The 6,768-nt window shown below is 43.0% G+C and overlaps 1 long non-coding RNA gene across 1 annotated transcript; it reads left to right on the plus strand.

Moving 5' to 3' along the window:
- Nucleotides 1–13: 13 nt before the first annotated feature.
- LOC108447655 lies at nt 14–5,115 on the plus strand. Its single transcript, XR_001863322.1, has 2 exons — nt 14–1,404; nt 3,078–5,115. It is a non-coding gene; the product is annotated as an uncharacterized LOC108447655 (long non-coding RNA).
- The last annotated feature ends 1,653 nt before the right edge of the window (nt 5,116–6,768 follow it).

Raw genomic sequence — 6,768 nt, forward strand, 5'->3', positions numbered from 1 at the left:
GCGTGCGCGCCAGGAGGTGGCAGCACAGTTCCCGGCACGAACGCGGCTGCGACGGGCAAGCGGCTCCCAACCCAAGTTTTTGTTGGTTTTGGTTTGGGTTTTTGGTTTGTTTGTTGTTTTTTAGGGTTTTTTTAGTCCCAAAGAGCTCATTTGGTGCATTGTGCATAGGGGAAAATACTCTCCGTTCCCACAGAAGTCCTGCTCCTCCCACAGCAAGGGCTAATGCTGCCAGGATTTTTCACATCGCAGCTCTTGCATGCGCCAAATTTTTGGTGCTTTAGTCAAATTCATTCATTACAGAAAAAAAACGAGGCCTCTGCAAGCCGTTGTTACAAGGTTACATGCACAGACACACATGTGGTGTATGTTTGGCAAAGACTGGGTTTCAAAAGGACTTACAGACTTCCTTGTAACTCAAACCAGAGACACTGCTCCTGCGTTTCACTTCTCAGTATCTCAGTGAGTGCTCTGCTTTTGGTAAGATTACCTTTGAAAAAAACTACTTGCAAATTTAAATGTATATGTTTGTATAACTTTGTTTACATACGAAAGACTAAAACCTGTGATATAAACTAAACTGCTGGGGCTTAGAGTGAGGCAGCTGGTATTTACCTACAGCAATAAATGCCAATTGTTAAACCCCAGTGCTTGCTCACGGGGCCAGGGCTGTGTTGCTGTATAGCAACACCTATATGCCATTTGGCCTTGTGATGATGAATTGTAGTTCACTAACACTATTGTTCTTAGCCTTGCCTTCAGCAGAATCTTGGTTCTACTCTCGAGTTTAATGGCATTTAATGTTCTCATAAAAGCACGTCAGAGAGAATGATAAAAATGGATTTTTGGTGTGTAATTCAGAGGCCTGGGATTTCTCTTGCAAAGAAATTTTAAACCCCTGCTCAGCTCTGATGCAGAGGGTGCCTTAAAGTCTGTGTGTGTCTGGAACCAGTAACACTGGTTTTATAGACTAATTGCATTCTTAGTCCTGGCAAAATAATTCTCAATAAGAGCCACAGAATTTTCAAGTGTTGTCACTGAAGTGGGTCAGCAGAACATGAAGGCGTTTGTCGTGGGATGTCTTTCTCCTTTTATTTTTATTATTAATTCAGCTGTTTTGTAGCTAGGTCACTTGAGTGGAGGGCGGGAACAATGTGCCCTTGAATCCTCTCAGCTAGAAGAGAGAATTAAAAGTAGGTCTGCAACATTCAGGCTGAATGTTAAACCACTGAACAATTGAGTAAGGGAGGGTGGAACCATCACAAGCAGCTGTGTTTCTTATTGTACCTTCTTTTTTCTTTCTTTTTTTTTTTTTTTTGGCAAATGAAGGCGCTTAGGCAGTGATCCCAGGAGAAAGAATAAAAGAGATCCATTCCACCTTGAGAGGACTCTTCCCTGCTCTTCAAGGTGAAGTTCCCAAAATCTATGACTCACAAGTGGGGCTGGAATGCTTGTTTCCTGTGGTTGCAGAGGCAACAGAGCTTAACCCTGAATGAGTTTTAGCTTATAAACCGTTTCCTCTCCAGGACTGTTTGTGAGAAGTAGTGGCTTGCCAGGGAACTGTCTCACACATCCTATATCTGGCTTAACACCCGCCACACTAACTCCTGCCAGTGTAGGTAATAACTTGTAAAGGTTCTCACTGTCTTTACTCTGTTAGAACACCGTGCTTTGTAAGCTGCTGTGGCTCAGCACCTGATTATCCTTGAGCAACTCAGCTCTTTCCATACTGGGGCAGTCGATTCGAGAGCTGTGCTGTCCCTACATGTGAATTACAGCTCCTGTAGAAAGGGCAGTGGTGACTCCTTACCTCCTCTTCAGTATTTCTTGTTGATGAGATTCAGCGGATCCTTACCCAATATCCTTGTTTTAATAGTTACTAATTTTAGCTCGTAACTCCTCTGTCTGGGGAGAGAGCAGCATCTGTCAGTGTGGCAGACACGCCTCACTGTGGATAGTAGCAGTGGTGTCGAGCATTCTTCATTTACATACGAAGTAGCCGGTATTTAATACAGCAACCTCCAAATGCCACATTTGTGCTTGTTCTAAAACCCGCCAAGGTCTGGAGAGAATTCCTGTCACCAGGGTGGTGGTGTCTAAATCCTAAGCACTTGGTCTGACCTTTGTGGACGGTCTCCTAGCGGCAGGCAGGGCTCGTTCTGCTATTCAAATAACCCCAGCTTACTGCTGACTCATCTCTAGTTCCACTCGGCACATCCCAGTGCTTAAATATAAAAATTGTTTCAGTAGCACTCTGTAGCTGTGAAAGGCAAAGCTAACCAGAGTCCCTATGTAATCATCTTGAGATCAGAAGTGTCATGTAACCGGCGTAATTAAAAACATTAAAAAGCGTTCACATGACTTTAATAGGGATGCATACCAGTCCCAGCAGGCTTCTTTCACTGAGTAGGTAAGACTTGCAAATTAAAGATACTTGCAGCTGGAAACTTCCTTTTCAAATAACTGCAGGTCACTGTGACACTGGAAATGGTTGCAAAAAGCTACAGTGAGACCACAGTCATGGCACGCTGCCCCCTCCCACACACATGCACACGATTTCCTGGGAAATTTGCTCAGCTCCATGCCCCACAACCCTAGCAAGCTTCAAAGCTACAGGGCTGGAGTTAGTTAAAAGGAGAGTTGACAAGATTCATGTTAGTAAGATAAGCTCATGAACTTTGTGATTCATTTGGGGAAGAGAATTAAATGGAACAAAATTACTTGCCGCTAGTGCTTGCCTGTTTATTTCTTTTACTAATTCAGGGGATAAGGTATTGTATCTTTATAAGAACCTCAGATATATGTTGTGCAAAACACAAGTTATAACACTATTATTGCTATCCTGTTAGCAAAGAGGGGAACTTGGTCATGAATCTAAATCATCCCACTTTGCCTGCCCTTCATATTTGCTAATTAAAAAAAAAAAATGCAATTTTCAATTGTCAGAAGACAGCATTTTTTTCAGACTTTGAATTTTTGGTAACCTAATTGAACACAACCTTATAACTTAACCAACAATAACTAGTTTTTCTGCTGTAGAAAGTCTAGATATGCAAACTGTTGTTATTGGTGTTTTTTAGCATATCCATCTATTCCATGGCCACTTTGCCCAGGTGGGGCACAGAACAGCAGCAGTGTTACAGCTGTATGAGGGGGTGCTCTACTACATGCAGACCTAGAAGGAAGAAGGAGTCATCAAACTTGTACAAAATGATGAGTAAGGAATACACTGCAAAAATGCAGAACTCTGATTCATTTGCTGGAAGATGACATGGAGCTATCTGAATCCCAAAGAGGAGGATGAGCTGTTGCCATGAAGTGCTAGTTACAACTGCATGATAAGCAGAAAACCTACCTGATAACAGGTGCAGCTGAATTTGGAAGCAAGTTGCAATGTGGATGGGACAGCAATCAGAAGACAGTGATGACACTTGTTAGAAGTATTTGGTTTTACTCTGTTCCTGATGCAAAGAATGCAGCCTGCTGCCCCTGAAATTTTCTGCCCCAAGCTCTGGACACAGATTTTGGGTATCTGAGTAGCCATCTAAACTAATGAAGATTAAAATACCAGAAAAGAAGATAGGGGCCGAGGCACTCAAGTATTTCCTGATGCAGCTGATCAGACATATTACCCTCTAGCTGAGCTTCCAGTAGTCAGACTTCTCCAGAGGCTGGAAACCACTGTCCAGTCAACCGTTTTTGTAGCCCCATGCTTTGGCAGCTGACAGCAGCTTTTCCAGGGTTCTGTTTTCCATTTGATGTTTGACTCCTCTCCTCCCTTCCCCTCCCCTCCCATCCTTTGTGCAAGCACTTAAATGCCTTCCACATGTCAGGGGCCCGCATCTACCCTTTCTATTACAAGCCTTACATATGCTGAAGGGTTAAGACCTTCAAGCAGGAAAGGCATTCCCTTCTCTACTTTGTGTACCACACCTTGGGCCTCACTTTGAGATAAGATTCAAAGCAGCTAACAAGCTGTAAGGCAGGCTTTGCAAATTTTGATGAGCAAAACTTCACCTCCAGGATTAAAGAGTACTTCAGTGGCAGCTTTTAAAATGCTGGCAAGTATCTAAAGGGGATGGCAGTACCTCAGACATTTCAGGCTCTGGGGTGAAAGTGCAGATCAGATTCCTCTGCACATCTCTGGGTGCACAACACCTGACAGAACTGTCCTCTGAGGGCAGTGGGTGAATGGAGAAGAGGAGACTTTTGGCTGATGCTCTTACTAGTGAGGCCTGGAAGATCTTACCTTATGCCAGGTTTTCAGGGCTGGTAATTATGCCTCTTTCACTGTTCGTCTCAAGGATTGCTATGAAAGAGTGAGTATCAAACAAAAGGGTACTGGCTGCCTATTTTCACAACACTTTCCCATCTCAAAGTGCTCTTTACACCTCTGGATTGACTGGATTATTCCTAGCCAGGACAGATTTTGTGTTCACACACACCCTTTGCAGGAATGTTTTTGTTACCTCCCGGTGGTTTGTAAAGTGACTATAAAATCAAGGAAAGCGTTTGGGAGATGCTGTTATTATGAACAGGTTAGGGTGTGTTTATTTTAGTTATTTATTCTCCTTCCAATCCCTCCATGCCTCCCTTAAGCCTATTAACAGGCAATGCTTCTACGAGCAAAGTATACTGAATTCATTGAGGCTCACCTAGAAAGGCCATTTCAGCAACATTATTCAAGTTTCCAATATTTATCTTTACCTACCAATATGTATTTCTGGCTCATTTCTTGACTCTGCTGTTCTTAACCTTGGGGCATGAGGAGGGGTGTTTTGTTTTTTTTTTTTTTTTAAGGTATAATCTGCTTCAGTTTTAGCCTCTAATCACTATTTTATTAATGACTTGCCTATACAGCTTGCCCCATTTTATCTCTGTTGCAGTCAAAATTTTCATTTTGTGAATTTCCTTGCATTTCTCAGCTATACCCTGCTGAATGTCAGACACCTGTGACATCTGGGCATGTTCTTACATGGTCCACAAAAGTTCACTCTGAGCTTTTTTTCCCAAAAGCTACAGAGAAAAGCACTGTATAAAATCTGTTTAGAACAGAAGTTCGTTGGGGGTGGGAGGTGAGAAGTTTTATCTCTGGAAATAAAAGCAATGTGGCATGAAGGTATTTGTAATGTGGGTTCCTTTTAACGAATCTTAGCCACTTAGTTGACTGAAGACATTAAATTGGTGTTTCCCTAAAGTAAGTAATTAACTTTCAACACTGAAAATTAAATTGCCTAAGATTATTACACAGCTATCTGAACAATACTTCTAGTGTCTTGTTGCTTTTATTGCTTTTTTGCCCCTGGCATTTTGTGTGTAAGCATCCAGACACCATGAGACATATTGATTAAAAAATTTGGGGCACTTTGCACAGTACAGTCTTGTTTTATACAACCTTATGCTATTATGTTATTACTCTAGCCAAATACTAAGTAAGAGCAGAGTTAAGAGAGAAACTTTGGGCAGTGCCAGTCTGTCCTATCCTGTCCATAGTCAGAAGTAGTTTGGACTCCTGAAACAAGCTACATGTTCACTGGGAGAAAGACAGACTCCTGAGCTGACTAGTAGATATTTTTTATATTAGGCTGAGAATATTTCCTCTTAATACACTGAGAAAAACTGTTTGAAGAGCAACTTCTGTGCCAATGCTCCCAGAGCTCCAGAGATGTGAGCAGTCCTCCGTGTTTGTACAGTGTCAAGCACAATGCGGATTGGAGTGTGAGTGGGACAATAAATGTCTTATGGCATTTTCATTATAAAAGCACTTTTTTAGTAGATGTGACAAAAGCTATGTTTAAAGAGCACTGGGCCCTCTCTAACTCATTGGAACATCAGTTTCACCTCTGGCTTGGCTAGGCTGATTTAGCAGCTTTCTGCTAGCAAGGCTCTGGATAGCAAGTGGCAACCAAAATATTTCAAGGCTGCCTGATCCTCTCTTATCCCACAGCCTAATGACAAAAGGAGACAATTGTACCTTGTTTGCTAACTACATGTTGTGCTTTAATCTTGCATTTTGGCTAATGTTGTCATGAAGTTGTTAATCATCATTTTGTGAGGCTGTCTGCACAGCCCCTCCACAGAGCTCTGGGCTGCATTGCATGGGCACGGTGTCACAAAAGAGCAAACACAAGCACTGGCACCTGTTGATAACTGTTGTTTAGCGGGAAGTTGTTCCTTTTGCCAGCCAGTGAAACATCAGAACTCCAGGCCACTGAATAAATGCTATTATACATCATCTGGGCACCATATGGTCTGCGTGCTCTGAGTGTAGCTGAGCCACAGCCCTCCAAGCAGTCAGGTGAGAGACCTGGCTTCAGCCTCAGTAGCTGTCTGCTTTAGCAGCAGTAAGGCTTCCACACTGGTGTGCTCTGAAGAGAATCAGGAAAAGCCTCTCATAAAGCACCAGAAGGATTCTGGTCCCCTGTACAAGTGCTGGAGTTTCTGCTGACCCTTCCGAGCATACCTTCCAGGGTACAGCTCTGCACCCTGGGGTATCTGCTGCTCAGATGCCCCCTCAGAGAACTCATCTTCTACTCTGGTAACCAAAACTGTGGATCTCATCTCATCTCATCTCATCTCATCTCATCTCATCTCAATCATGTCATGCAGCTTTTATTATATCTTGCAAAAGAACTCCACTCTGCACTGAAGTCTTGCTTTGGCACCAAGCTTGAATGGACAGAACTGGCACACATGCATAGTTGGAGGTAACTGGGTTAAATGTGTCAGCAGGCTGAGCCCTTCCATGGAGGGGAAGAGGAAATGAGGGCT

Source organism: Corvus brachyrhynchos, unplaced genomic scaffold, assembly GCF_000691975.1.
Source record: "Corvus brachyrhynchos isolate BGI_N302 unplaced genomic scaffold, ASM69197v1 scaffold106, whole genome shotgun sequence".
In the NCBI taxonomy this organism is placed as follows: Eukaryota; Metazoa; Chordata; class Aves; order Passeriformes; family Corvidae; genus Corvus; species Corvus brachyrhynchos.